This window comes from Cyprinodon tularosa, unplaced genomic scaffold (genome assembly GCF_016077235.1).
Source record: "Cyprinodon tularosa strain WSP-4 unplaced genomic scaffold, ASM1607723v1 ctg124, whole genome shotgun sequence".
In the NCBI taxonomy this organism is placed as follows: Eukaryota; Metazoa; Chordata; class Actinopteri; order Cyprinodontiformes; family Cyprinodontidae; genus Cyprinodon; species Cyprinodon tularosa.
The window spans coordinates 1,242,264-1,257,936 of record NW_024038048.1 but is presented as its reverse complement, the minus strand read 5'-3'; the positions used below and the strand labels follow the sequence as shown (position 1 = coordinate 1,257,936).

General features: G+C 35.3%; 1 protein-coding gene across 1 annotated transcript in view; it reads right to left on the bottom strand.

Moving 5' to 3' along the window:
• Positions 1-15,673, bottom strand: part of LOC119777460 (mannosyl-oligosaccharide 1,2-alpha-mannosidase IA) — a 231,248-nt gene that overhangs the window by 135,124 nt on the left and 80,451 nt on the right. The gene's annotated exons all lie outside the window — the stretch shown is intronic.

The following is a 15,673-nucleotide window of genomic DNA, read 5'->3' as shown; positions in this document are numbered from 1 at the left end:
TGTTTTGCAGAGTATCAACACTCCGAGTGCAAAAACAACAACAAATCACTCCTCACAGGCAATCAATCTGTATTTTGAAGCTGAAATTACACATAATTTTATATAGAAACTGTAACAACCCACTGTTATGAAGGTAACACTGCTCAGCTGTAGATAAATCAATTGTTAAAAACTCAATGTAAGATATAACATAAAGCAAATCAGTATTGCTTTCTGTCCTTGCTGTTCCAGCAAATCACACGGTTCCTCGCATCTTTATACGTGAAGTGTAGCTTCACAGATTTGTCAATGGGCTATATTCTAAGATGTCTAGCTTGTAGGTAATCAATTTGCTCTAAGGTTGCAGATCATGAGAGAGAGAAAGATTGCTACCTGCATTATCAGGCTGAATAAAGTTTATTATACTTCCAAATACTTAAGTAATGCAGTCATGGAAAAAAAAAAAAAAAAAATGAGCGCAAGTGCAGGATTTGAGAAAAGTAACCTAAGCAAACAAAATTTCCCTTTCCAAGCTTCTTTAAGGTTTTCCTTGAAATGCTTACAAAAGCTTCTTAAACTATCAGACATCTATGCTCATATCTTGGGTTATAGAAAGGAAATTAATCTATTAAATCTCAATGCAGGAAAATATGCTTTATTGCTTAATCCAAGAAATAATCTTTACGGCATTGGTGATATGAGACACTGATCAAAGTGATATGTGACTCCAACATGAAAAAGTTATTCACTAAAGAGATCAAATCTGGGACTTTGGTGATAAAATGAACCGCACATAAATCCTACTTTACAGATGAAACAGACTTTTTTTTTTTTTTCCACCGAGGATATGCTTCAACTGTTTCATGGATCTGGGTTAATATCATACTATAGTTTTTACTTTTCAATACAAATTCTCTAACCTCGAGTTAAAGATAATCTAATGTAATTTCTTATAATTATTCCTAATTTCAACCTCTTATTAAATCTGACAGCATAACATGATCCCTAACCAAACTTCAATAACCCTGAACAACCTTTTTTTAATTACTAGGTACTGCATTTCATTTTCTCTACGTAAAAAAAAAAAAAATATTGTTGCGCTGCTCTCAAAAGTTACATGCACCGAGCAAGCTGCAAGATTTAATAGTTAAACTTGTATTGAGATTTGGAGAATGAAAATATCACAGAAGATGCTGCAGTCAAACGTATTTATCTACAAAAGAGTACAGCAAAAATAGCCAACTATTTCAGAATAATAACTAAATAGATATCATTTTTATTTGCAACAATTCACGCCTTCCAGCTTAATTGATTATTTGTGTTGTGCCAATAAAACAAACAGCAGAACTTTCCCTACATGTGAAAAAGACAGGAAGAAAAAGAATGAGAGAGCAGAAAGATCCAGGGAGCAGTGTTTAGCTCTGAAAGAAATCAATTTCCCCGCTCACTGCCTACTTTCCACTGGGTGTGGAGCAGTTTGATAAATATCCTGCATCTACTGGCTCAGAGTTTGCGTCAACATGGAGAGCGATCCAAGTTTAACAAATTTCAACTCTTGTCAAGCCATTGGCTCAAGTTAGCAAAAGGTAAATCTTTTACTGGACAGAATATGCAACACAAATGAACTGTCCTCTCTGTCTAGCACTGGCTGTAAGGCATTGCTTGTTTACAGTGATTTCTGATTTATTCCAACATCAATTTGAATAAAACTAAAGAATAAAAAAGACTATGAAATGTGAGCCTTGTTCTGCATCTTAATCTCTCTCTACTAACATCTCATTTCAAACCAAAGGGCACAATCACTACATGTGGAGGTTCTCAGCAATGAAGGCAGCATTGTGGCTTTGTGGTATTTAAATAAACTGAACTGAATCCCTCACAACAAGTAGAAGCCAAAAGGAAATAACTCATAAGACATCCCAAATGCCCAAAATTAAATGCTTCAAAGTACACTTGATTCTGAAACTTGCTAAAATGGGAGATTTATAAAATTAAATCGCTAAGAGCTAAAAAAATAAATAAATAAAAAAGTCATACGAGGACAGCAGGGAGTCTTTGACAACATGCTATCAGTTGGAGAGACTGGATGTTGTGAGCTTGAGATGTTTTTTCTCCCTGCAGCGCAATGTCATCTCTGATCAATACAACATGACTCGCCTTGTTCTCTGGAGTTGGGCTCAAATAAGACGGAGGAAAACCAGACAACGTGAATTAGCAGGAAATCCTTTCAAAGAAAAGAGGAACCTCAGTAATTTCCCCAAAGTAAGGGAGGACAGATTTTATTCCCAATTTACTTTTGCAGTTTTCTTCTGAAATCTGTTTTTCAACAATCTTAGAAGCGATCTCTTCAGACAAAACATGCTTAGACATCTGTGTAATTATAGGGGATACTTTTCACATTTTCTGAAATCGTTTCCACAATCTCACTTCCCTTACAGCTTCTCTTTTAATACAAAAAGTTCCAACAATGAAATTCAGACTCCATACAAATTGTTTCTCGGCTTCCTGCTGGGAAAAACAGAGTTCTTAATCTTATCCGACAGAAACTGATGTTTGATCCATGAATCACACCACTGCTGCTGTGCACTGCAGTGGGTCAATGTGTGAGAGGTCGCAGATCACACACTTGTAGAACGGTTGGTGTAGAGACGCATCGATAGGACATCACAACAGAGAAAGCTCTGATCCAGCTTTACCAGATTGTATGACATTGTATAACCTCACAACCAATGCCCATCTGAGAGAGCCGAGGTATAAATGAAGCAATGTGAAAGTAGGGTTATAAACATGCACATATTTACCCTGTTAATATCAAATGACTGAAAGGTTGTTCTTTATCTGTCCATATTGCATTAGGTAAACGAGTGTTTCTGCATTTTTACAGTTCATGCCTGTGCACAGCTCTATTGATTCTCTTCTTTGACACTTCCATTCCCTTACTTTATGAAATCATTCATTAGTGTTTTAATTAGCCGTTCTGGGTTTTTTTAAGGACAAATTACATTATTTATTCTGACTTTGTCTTTAACATTTTCCTTCCAAAAGCTTTTTCTGGACTGAGTGGTTCTTCTTGCTTACTATATGTGTGTCATACTTTTTTACTCCAGGTCTTGGACCACTGTTCAACAGTTATATCATTCCTGCTTCCTGGGCATCAGTAGTTATTTTTCTGGGATCTATACTTCTTTTTTTTATTTTGGAAGGTTGATTCCTCAATCTACAGCTTAAAATCTGACAGAGTTTGCACATCATTGCACAACAGAAGTTTCTGTTACTGCTCTGTGCAAAAGTCTGTCTTTGACAGACTATAATCTTGATCCTGGCAATTATTAGATTTCCTTTGCAAAGGAAAATGATGTTGCAATATAAGTTAACATATGTTTGCTTTGCTTTATTTATTCTCTCTAAAAGGCAGTTGAAATATAATGTTAATAGGAACGCAAATTGCTTTGTCGTTAACTATAATAGACAGATTCTGTAAAAGACATAATAAAGATTCTGAAAGCAAAGTAAATTCAATACCTGAAAAAAAGCTGGTCTGTCTGTCTGTCTATGTACTATCAATATGCTACATATACTATATAATTTGACTATTTGGTCAGTTAAAGTTCTAAATTATATCTATGCACCCAGTGACACATAAAATATTTAATATTGCTAAAAGGTTCAAAATGTAATGTCAGTTGCGTGCATTATGGCAAATTGTGAGTCTCTTTGGGGGAAAAGCAAACCCTGCAGCATGTTAAACTACTAAACCACAATGAGACTGCTTTGTGGCTGTTGAGAAAAATACCACAACATTGTGACATGGTTTATGTGTGGCTGCAATGTCTGGGTAAACATTTCATTTTTACAGAGCAAATAGCTGTAAAGTCATGTTAAACAAGAATATTTTTACAACAATAAAAGAACAAGACACTTAAACGATGTCCAGCTGTCCTGGACACAATAAAAAGAAACGAATCAGTTTTAGGATCTAATTTTGTGTCTGGTTATGAGACTGTGTTGGTAACTATTGCAGCAACGGCTGCTACTGTTAACTTTAATGTCTCTCAGCTTCATCTTATTTAATTTTCTCTTTTTTTAACTCATTAGAAATTGGAAACATTGAGATTTAGCTTTTATTTTTACTTTCATTTCTGTTTAGTTAAATTTGTATATATTTATTTGTATATATTTGTAATTATTCTGTAATTTTTGCTATGATGCAAAATGACCGATGTGCAAAATTTATAAGAGCTTTATGACTCAATAATTTAAAATTGAATTCATTATGCAAATTATGATATGATTCATAAAACGGGAAAAAAAGACTTTGGTTAAAACATTTAATGGATCAATATGGTTGATACATTTTTGTTTACTAGATTACAATGAAAATCTGTCTACAAGATATTGTGTTGATCATTTGTTATAAATAGCTTCTTGTAAACCTTTCAGAGGGAGTGAGAGACATTCTTCCACCAGTTCCTGTGTGACTCCACCCATTCAATACCTTCATAAATAAATGTCAAATAATGCTTTTTTTTCTTTTCTTTTTTTCTTTACAAAACACATTTCTGTAATATTGGGGTTATGGTGGTTATCAGATAATAAATCACTGGAGTGCCTAAACTGCTCAGTCATCACCTGCATTCACCAGGACCTTTGGCAGCAGGAATGCAGACTCAACCGTTTTTGCATTGTTTTCTCCTCATCCTTAACACCTTATCCCTTTTACAATTCTCTCACCACTATGGTACTGTATATCAGCTCAGTCATTTCCAGCTGATCAAAAAAATGAATGCTGACATATTCCTTAATCTACAAGCTATCCTGAGTCAGCATAAAACTCTGGTAAATTACAAAGTGATTAAAACAAAAGCAGTCGAAGCTGAATTTAGAGTCATCTATGCCTGGAATTATTGTAGGTCTGGGACTAAGATCACAAGAACCTTTCAGATACAGTTTTTAACTGCTAAATAAATATGCAAGCAGACAGGAACAGACTCCCCTGAGTGCCTCCTTCCAGCATGTAGAAAAGTTAAAAATACCACAAAAGAGTCCTGCCAAACAGCAAAGAATCCCCATGAAGACCCTCATAGTGTGTGGATTCAGGTCTTGAACAGTTAGAGATGCAAACTTTCTGTATCAAGCTGCTTGAATAGCAACAATGGCACCTACAAATGAGTAGAAAAAAATTAAATATGTGACAGATTTGGGAAGAGGTGTGTAATATATAGAGGGTTGAAAATAAAGACCTAGATTGTTTTCCAGATCCTATTTCATCATCCTGCTCAAATGAGACGCACTTGTATACTGTAGACACAGAATTTACACACTGATCAAAAAAAGGTCTTGCAAAGGAGTGACATCCTTCTTAGTTGGATTTTCCAATTTAGATATTTATGAATTGAAAACCAGAAATTCAATCTTAATTGGGACACATCCTGATAGTATGTCAGGCAGTGTTTAAAGAAAATGAATGACTTGTGTCTTTATATTTATTATTGAACATCTCAGTCTAGATGATGATGCACAATGTTGATCCACTATATATCACTATCACTGTCAACAATAAAGCAAAGGACAAAAGAGAGAAAGCTTAAAGATGGCTGATGCTAATTAAACCATCTGGCTTGGAACAAAGGGAGGCGGCTTTCACAGAACAATCAGTAGCTTCATTAGGAACTTCTTTAATCCAACAAATCCAAAAACAAATGTATCTTCATCCAGACATTTCAAATAAACACCAACTCTCTCAGCTTTTCACAGTCTTGCATTTCCTCTCAATCTTGGCAGCATACCATGGTTGGCAGGAGAAGAGCTATTTAGGGGGGCTTTATGTCTATAACATCATAGCTAACTATAAACACCAATATAGATGTTTACAGCTTAAGGAGTTTAAAGCTAAAATAAATGATGCAAGAATCAGTTAAAGTGTAAAAATCTTCGTTAACATGTACTCTTTAATATTCCCTGATGAAAACTGGAACTTCAGCCCAACTTCCTGGCTAAAGTACATCATTAATGAACTTACCAGAGGTTTTCTCAAATATCCAGTCGTTTACTTTCTAAAGGATTTTTTTCCAGCCCCGGGACTCTGGGGGCCCTGAGTCAAACAGTTTTCTTTCCTCCCCTGGTTTCTAAGGATCAGTAAGCCTGGACCAATCAATAGACCTAGTCAGAGAGGTTGAAATGAAGGAAAGCAGAGTGGTTTCTAAGCTTACTGGAATAAAAGAACTTGGACATAAAATATTGCACCCCTCAACTGTCTGACTATAACAGTCTCCTGCTGTTTTTGCTGACTGCATTTCTCTCTACACAAACAACCTGGTAATAAATTTGCAAGGATGGTGTAAAAAAAATCTGTAGTTAGTGACAGTAAAGCTTTTACAGTGAGGTTAGAGAGAGTAAGGTGGAGGATAATAGAGAAGCCGAGGGAAAGAAATCATGAAGGCATACATAGAAGAGGGAAGTAATTTGTCTCAAAGACAATTTGAGTGGGTTTCAGGCGGATGCATTTACTGCAAGTGAGCCCTGCTGAGTCTTGTGAGGATCACAAAGGTGATTTCAGCTGTATACTTTCAAGAAAGGTTCACAAGAAGTTCAGATTCTGCTAAAATACACAAGAGAGAAAAATAAAGCACTGTTCAACGTTCATAAATTTAAGCAGGTCGCCGAAGACAAAGCAAAATTAAGTGAGAATAGTTCATTTCTTAAAAGCATAGGACTGCTTTTATATTGTGACACTAATGTGTGCTTTTTTTCCATTTTTCTTTTCTTTACAAGCATTTCTGGGCACAGACGAGCAGAGTTGGGTTTTTTTGGGGGGGGACCAGCAGACTTTGTCCTTTTGTTTTTCCTGATAATATGGTTCTGCCAGGACCCTCCTATGGCATGTACTGGGGCAGTTTGCAACCAAGTGCGTAGTGACCAGGAACTAGATCCGCTCCTCCAAATCCCAGTCCATGGTTCTCTAGAAAAAGGTTGTTTGCCCTATTCAGATAAGAGGAAAGGTACTGCTTCAACTTGAGGAGTTCAATAATCTGAGGGTCCTTTGTGTATTTAAAAGGAGCTGAGACTGATGGCAAAATCTCTATTTACAAGCCATCCTGTTCTCCATCCCTACCTGTGGTCATGAAGTCTGTATCATGACCTTATGGTTCACTGGCCACAGACCCCATTTAGAAAACCACTGCACTAATTTAAATGCTTTTAGAGAGAGTCCGGAACAATAGTTAAAGCACAATTTAATTATGGGAGCTGGCTGCTTAGCCAACATTCATGGATGTGGTAGTGCGGGGAGGGGCATAAAACATTTATATATTTTTTTAATGAGCTCATATAGGAAGAGGGGCCCATAAAAAAAACCCTACTTTTAAATATTTTTATTTTGAATGATTTTGATTCTGTTGTCATAATTTAAATAAAAATTATATTGATAACATCAACTGAGAGAAATAACTTTATGTCACAGTCCACCCAACCCATTTTGGAAGCTCCAGCTTGGAAGCACAAAATGGTTTAGTCCGTCCGACAACAACTGATGACAAGTAATGTCATTGAGCCCAGATGCAATGACCTTGGGGATCGACATCATGCTCCCCAAAAAGCAATAATAAGGGCATGGAAAGAAAAAGAAAGAAAGCAGAAAGAGGGGAGGGAGCTGTTGACTGCTTTCTTTTCCAAAGGTTAAGAGTGTTTGCTTGTTATGCAAAGTACAATTAAAGTTAACCCGAGACAGCTACTGTCATGTATTTAAGGAGGAATAAGTGCCCATCTTGTGGATGCTTATCATTATGACTGTTTGGTTGACCCCCCTTAAATCTCTGCCCATAGCAAAATAAAAAATAACCACATTTTAAAGACAATCTGTCAACATAATAAGGAAACACTTGGCCATATGTTTCCTTATTTGTAGCAGTTTATCTTGTACTGAAACGGCTCTAGAAAGACAAAGCGAACTCGATCTAAAAAGTAGGGTTATTTGTTTGTTAAGAGGCTAATACCAATACTTTATTCTTGTAGATGTAGAGTTCTGCATCATATGCTGAAGTCAAGGAAGGTGTGATTCTTTTTTTTACAGAAACGAGCAGCAGCTAGTTCTATCATTAACCAGGATGTATCTAGGGATTAGATTACAGTTGCTTGTAACGGATGGCTATAGTCCTTAATGCTATACAGAGGGTATGATCTTCAGAAGATTTGCATGTCTTAAAACAGGTTCTAATCTTTTTGCAGATCGTCAAAGAAGGTGCAAAGTTATTTAAGTTTGCACTTTCTCAACCTTTGTGTTCCATGTGTACGTTTATCCGTATGCAAATCATATTCTATTTACCATACCATGCAAATTCATGGGTGGAGGATATGCAAATGTAAACATTCACCATGTGCAAATTTTCCAAATCAGGATGTAATGTATAGCTGCAGTTTATGTATCTTTTTAGTAATTCTTAAAGTAAGGGGTATACTGACGTTTCAGGAATGCTACCTTTGAATTTGCAGGGGTTTCCACCATCGCTGCGTCTCTTTTGTTGATGGTCTCAATCTGTTTGTGCAATGCTTTAAACAAAGACAGAAAATGCCCTCCTCATGCAATGTACGCCATGCATGCCCTTCTTTTCCTAGACATTAACCAAGCAAACATCCTAAATGTGGCTCTCCCTCAGCAGAGAAGGCTTTAAAAGTCATTTATATTGAGAGTTGTAAAGACGCACTGCCTTATCTTGTAGGATATATAACTTTGTCTCGAAAATGAGAAAATTATTTAATTAGATTACTCAGTTCCTAAAAAACTGAAAACCTTTCTGTACTCAATAAGGAACACCAGCTTAAGTCAACTGAGCACTCCGGTGATGTTTTTCCAGATGTTCAGGCTTTTTAAAAGGGATGGTAAAAATGTGGGGTTCTTATTAAAGGAATATCCCTAATTATGTCTTACATCATTAGGAACATCTCTAGTTAAGAGATATTGACAAATCATCCCCACTACATTTTCTTTAGACTGTTATAATTGCAGACATCATGACTGCACCAGGTTTTTCAAGAAGAAAAACTGTGTTATATCAAAGTAAAGGTTAGTTTGAGTCTGAAAAAATACAGGCCAATTTTACGAGGGAACTAAAACAATAAATATGATAGTGGAATACATTGGAATGCACAAAATCACAAAAAATGTAAAAGTTATCAAACAGCTTACAACTTTAACATTGGTAAAATAAAAAATAAATAAAAAAACTCAACAGCACCAACTTTAATGCAGTTTGTTAATTTAAATATGACATATCACCAGATGTTGAAACCACTAATCTTAAGGGCAAAGTTTCCTAAGCTTTAGGATTCATGACTTCTATTTCGAGTATATGGAAGTCAGCACTTGGAAAAATAGTCAAACAAAGACAAAGGAGGCCACAGCAGTTCAAACTGGGACAATGTGAGTGAAACATGAGTAGAGTCTCTGCAGAGCATATAGAACACTAAAATAATATCCAGTGTGTCCACAGCCTGTTCATTCAGCCTGCTGCTGTCAAGCAAGCAATGCATGAATACTTGCTGCACACACTGCAAGAGTTGAGAACATCGTTCCAACCTCAGGGTGTGAAAGTTCTACATCTATCATTTGCACTTCACCAAAAGCATTACCTTAGACTGTACAATGTTAGTCACACTTAAAAGAAATAGCCTTCTCTCCAAAGAGAAACTTTGGATTTTATGTAAGAAAATGTGCATCTAAAAGCATTGAGTGCATAAAGGAGTGAATATGATTCTGAAACATCATCATTTAATTTTTTTAGTTAATTTACTTCTTTACTAGCCTTTTTTGTCACTACTATTTATGATGCTCTGGATTTATCTTTATTCATGGTTAATTAATCTAAAACAAACAAAAAAAATGTTATGTTAGTAAAAAACACTATAGGGTAAATTTGTTTTGCCTCACTAACCAATTGTCAAATTTTCGATTTCATAGTGCTTTTTGATTTATACTGCTTTCAAGTCTGTAAAATTTTAGACCTTCTATATACAACAATGTGCCAGACATAATAATGGATTTATTTTGCATGTCTTTGTGAGTTTGTGTCCTAGTTATTATCTATTCAAATATTTCTAGCATGATCTTCCTTAAAAAAGAAAACAGAAAAAAGCTGCCATGTTCTTGGTTTGAACTTTAAAGTCTATCCTATTTTAATGACAACCTACAAAAACATTTTTTTACTTTAAGGACCCAAATTACAGTGTCTGATAGAAATGCATTGTTTTAATGGCAAAGTATAGAATAAAAAATGTATAATAAGTGGGAAAACTTTAAATTGATGGAAAAAAATAATAATCCTACAATGACATAGTATGATATTTATCATGCAGCCTTGATATTTATAGGGCCTCAAACAGGGTTTGAATTTCTTATCCTGAAGCTGGGAGCTTGAAACAGCTTCCAGACTCTTCAAACAGAGAGGCGAGCCTTTGAACTCAAAGGTGTCATAACCATATCAGCCTCAGCAGCGCTTTATTCTAAATTGCTGACTTCAGAAAAGCAAAAAAAATAAAATGAATGGTGAATTAATCTGTCACACTTTACAGGTAAAAATGACAGTTAAAGGAGCAATACCAACAAAAGTAGTTTATTGCTTGTCGTGATACAATGCTCATAACATGAACTTATGTGGTATCTCCCCCTAATTACAACAAAAGGAATATATGGGTTTTGATAATTAATTACAACTTTCTTAAAAAAAACTTAACACCAGCCTGTCAACATAAATTTCAAATTCCTTGTAGCTTAGGAACCTTCAGTCTTCCAGAATATTCTCAATTTTAATTAGATCTTAGCTCAGGAATGAAACAGTTGTTATACTCAAGCAATTAACCTTTTCCTTCACTTTGTCCTCCTGTGAGGGTTCTGAATAAAGAGTATTTACTACAAAAATAAATGAAAAACCTTTATTTGAGGTTTATTTTCAATGCTAAAGAGATTTAAATTCATTTCAGTTTCTCTTTTTAAACAATAATAAAAGTTATGTTTAATATTCTTTTAGTCTGTTTTTCTTCTCGTCTTCCTGTGCTGGTTGGTTACTGAGAGACAACTTTCAAACAGTGTCTGAGACTAAAGAGTTATTTTACACAGAAATGTTTCATTATTCTAAAACAAAAACAAAGCAATAAAAAGTTGGGATGGTAAACATCCTTTAGGATGTTTTATTAGTGTTTAGTAAAGTAAGGTTGGATGGCCACAATAACTGTAATTAATCCTTCCAATATGTGTGTCAAAGACAATGTTGACTTTTAACTGCACTGAAGTTTTCATAAATCTACAAATATATTAGACATGTTTTACAACAGGCAGAGGCGGCAAGTTTATTTTAGCAAAATGCAACAACTTTACTGGAATGCATTCTGCCTAGTATTGCTACAAATGGAGAGCATTTGCACTATTTTATACCACATAAAGCAGGGTATGAACTGACCAAAACATAAAAAGCTAGACATAAAGAAGAAGCAAAACAACCAGTGTAGTCTAGCACTGTTGGCAGCATGCCTCCATAGAAATGACAGCTTCCTTTAAATAAAATCTTACATGTTGTATTTCGTATATACGGAAGAGGATTAGGGCCACTGAAAAAAACAAAAAAGTTAACAAATTTCTTAATTTTATTTCAGTATAATATGAGAAAATAGTCAGAATTCTGACTTTTTTCTCAGAATTCTGACTTTAATCTGAGAATTTTGGATCTTAATGTAGATGGGCACCATGAAGGAAGAGATGTGGGAGCACTCAGCTTCACTGACCAAGATGTGAGTTGTTTGGGAGGGCCAGTAACACATTGTTGGAAAATTATGAAATTAGGCAACTTTATATGTGCTCAAGGGGTCCCCGGTGATGCTATTTCATTAATGGAGGAACAGAAGGGGATTAAAACAAGAGAGCTAGTCTCTAAAACAGACATGGCTACAGGTTGATGCTAACATGTTTGTTAGCTGTCAGAAAATAGTCAGAATTCAGAGAAAAAAAAGTCAGAATTCTGGGATTAAAGTCAGAATTCAGAGATTAAAGTCAGAATTCAGAGATTAAAGTCAGAATTCAGCCTTTTTCCCATATTAAACAGAAATAATATTTAAAAATCAGTTAACTTTTTTTTATTTTTTCAGTGGCCCTAATCCTCTTCCGTACATATAGGACTTAATTTCACATTTAAAAATTTTTTTTAAAATCCTTCCCTCAGTAACCAACCCGAACACCAAAGAATTATGTTAATGTAACCCCTAAGCACTTTAGAAAGATATGTTCAGTGTTAAAAAATATTGAGGCTTTAACCAGACCAATTCTGTAAAAAAAATTAATCAAGTCAATACATAAAACAGTTCAGTATTAAATCTGATACATTTTGCATTGCATTACAATGAGGTTCTGCAAGCTCTAACTAGATAAATGTAGCATACATTATCTACTTGTGTTAAAACTACAAATGTCTGACATTACATGTACTGTGGATTTACTTAATATCTCAAATCCACCTTTTAAAACAGAAACCATGCCAACATTGCAGAAGACATACATTGGATATCTGTCATCTATGTTTGTAAGAGAGAAGTTAAGGGGAACAAATTAAATTCAAACTCAAAAATAAATACATCACATTGTGATTGAGAGAACGGTCTTAGAAACTACTTAAGGTGACCTTGTTATGAAAGTATGCTCTAAACATTACTGAAACCCAAAGATTAGCCACATCTTTTCCTTGGGGTTCTTGAAAATATGTCACCTTCTGGTCCCTCAGATAACAGCCATTACACAGAAGATTTCTGGATTAAATTGAGAAAGGAGAATGGTTCAAAGAGAGAAAGTTGTTCTTAAGTGCTGTTTCTCTAATAATACACAGTACTTTTGCTTGCAAATGGAACATGGAGAAACTGATGTAATGTCCTCAGCAGGAGACTCTATTACAGAAGCATGAAAGGCAAAGGCCCATGCTTCAAAATGAAAATAAAGGGGAGGAAGAGATGGAAATGACAAATGAAGGTGGCAAAACATGGTGGTTTTAAGGATTTGCTGACAAGAGAGGAAACTTACAACGGTAGAAAGATGGAGTGTCGGTTTTGTATTCAGACAGTATAATGAAATAACTGAAAACAAGACTGCAGTGTTAAATTACACACACACAAACAGATGATGTAACCATTAGGATTGCTTTGATGTCAGAGTCATTTTTAAAGTGGTTCAAACCTGCTCTTCTTTCCGGTTATTTGGTCTTTCTCACATTGAGGAGTGTAATTTTGCTTTTCTGTGCGAGAAAAAAGTCAGTGGGGTGTTTGACTAGAAGGTTTGTATTAAATAAGCCTCAATTGATGAAAGCCTGGGGGATGTTTCTTACCTTCTTATTCTTCTTCTTTATGATTTAAAGAAGTTTCTATACTCTTAACCTAAATCAGTAGTAGGTGGAGTTATTTATAGGGTGTTATAATTGCCATGTTAAATCTGCAGACTGATTAAAGGCTAAGTCGACATCTTAGGACAGATTCTTGCAAAAACAGAAAGTTCTGCAACATTTCTCTTTGAGTTTACAGGAGACTGGAGGCTTTTGTAACCAGGATAATTTGTTTCCATTTTTGTTGAATTCAGTTTTATTATCTTTTATTTTATTTAAAGATGTATTTTAAAATAAAATCCTCTTCTCCTTAATTTCTTTACCACAACAAAAAAGCCAAATGTGATCATTCTGTTCTCACATGGTTGTATGGTCACATTACCAGCTGCATGTCAGCTTTCTAAATTGACAGCTGCAGCTTGTAGGGCTGATGAGTGGCAGCCCAGGTAGGAGACGCTGTCTGACGCTGATGCAGATTAATCGTTGTGGATTAAAACCTTCATCAGATCATAAGGTTTGACAAGTGGAAACTGGCAATGTTTCCATTTCAGAATTTTGTTCCAGGATCCCGTTTGAGGATCTCATTCCATAATCCTTCTCCAGGATTCTGAATGTCTGTTGAATCAGACTGGCGAGCTAGACCCTTAAAACCACCAAAGGAAACAGCACCTTCTACTTCCTAACCAGGACTGGTTGGATTCCTTGGATAAAGGAACACACTTTGGACTTCATGAACTGCCATGACTGATTTGTCTGTAAATATTGTAAATATTAATACATATCACTAAATTTGCAACGTGCTGTTGTCTGTTTGTTTATACAAAATTACCACTTCCTCCAGGATTCAAACTTAACATTTTTTTCTGATTTAATTTGTTTTTCTTCAATCAGGCTAATAGACATCTTCAAAAACGGAATTCAGCTGAGGTTAAATATCTGGCAAATCTAAGGGAAAGAGTTTACAGTTAAACGATTTTTGTTTTTGATGATATCTATTTACTTAATCTGTTTACTGTTGTGCAAAGCAAGCTAACACAATTCTAATTGTGACTGCATTGTACTCCACGCTGAAATTTTTGAGCTGTTGTATAGGGTGACCATATTTTCATTTGGGAAAACCAGGACACCTTGGAGCCGGGGGAGCGGCGGCGGTGGGGGTCTCTGTTTCCATGCATAGAGATGTCTGTGGCATGCACTCACTTAACATAGGCCTACGTAATTCTACAATAACATGATATTTACAGTTGGTTTATTAAAAATGCTTTTCAGTAAAAGTATTTATTAAATATAAAATATATATTTATTAAAAATGCTTAACAATTCCTGTAATAAATGAATAGCACAATGAAAGAAATAATGTCTCATCTAAACATCCCTCACTAAACAATAAAAGTTAACAATAACTCTCAACTCCCAATAACAGATGATACTCAGCCTCAGCAATGAACGAAATAATGTCTGTTCTGTAGGCTATTGGAAAAAATAAATTAACAAATGAGTTAATTGACAAAAAATACCTCTTGTGTAGCAAAAATAACTCAAAATGTACCAAAAACGAACAAACATATTAATAGACTATCTTTACTTTCGGTGTCCATGTGGCTTTTCAGATTCCTTGCCCCTCCATTGGACACCGAGACAAATGTGCCTGCTTTGCACACTGTGCACAAGGCCTCCTATTTGTCTCGACCCACTGTGAAAGTGGGGAAACTCTTTTGTAAATCGTCGGTAAACATACATTTGCGCTTTTAAATGTTGTTGGCGTACTGACAGCCACGCAATCTATATTCTGATTAAGAACAGGGCTGCCCGCACTGACGCGGCTCAGGGATTACGTCACACGCAGCACCATGCGCAGTGCCCTAGTGCCTGTAAATTTAATGGTCCAATGAAGGTAATTTAAAAAACAGGACATTTCCTCACTTTCTAAAAAAAAACCCGGGACGCCCGGGACAGGACGTGAAATATGGACATGTCCTGGGAAATACGGACGTTTGGTCACCCTACTGTTGTATATAAACTCTATTTCACTAAGGGCTTAAACAAAAATATAATGCAAACAATTATGTGTTTCCTGATATGCTCATTACATACAATGGCCAAAATATGACTAAAAGAGTGTCTTTTAAACAAGTTCTTCTGTGTTTCCTAGCAACTTGCTCCATTGTTTCATAAGCCAAGCCTTAAGAGCTAATTATCAATCACAAAGGGTTAGGAATAAATAAAACTGAAATCTTATTGATTTCTGATTAAGCAACTTATTTGATCAAATATAATTTTACCCTTAATATTTTATTGACCTCATATGATTTGCATTGTAAACTGGTTTGAGTTTTTTCAATTGTTCT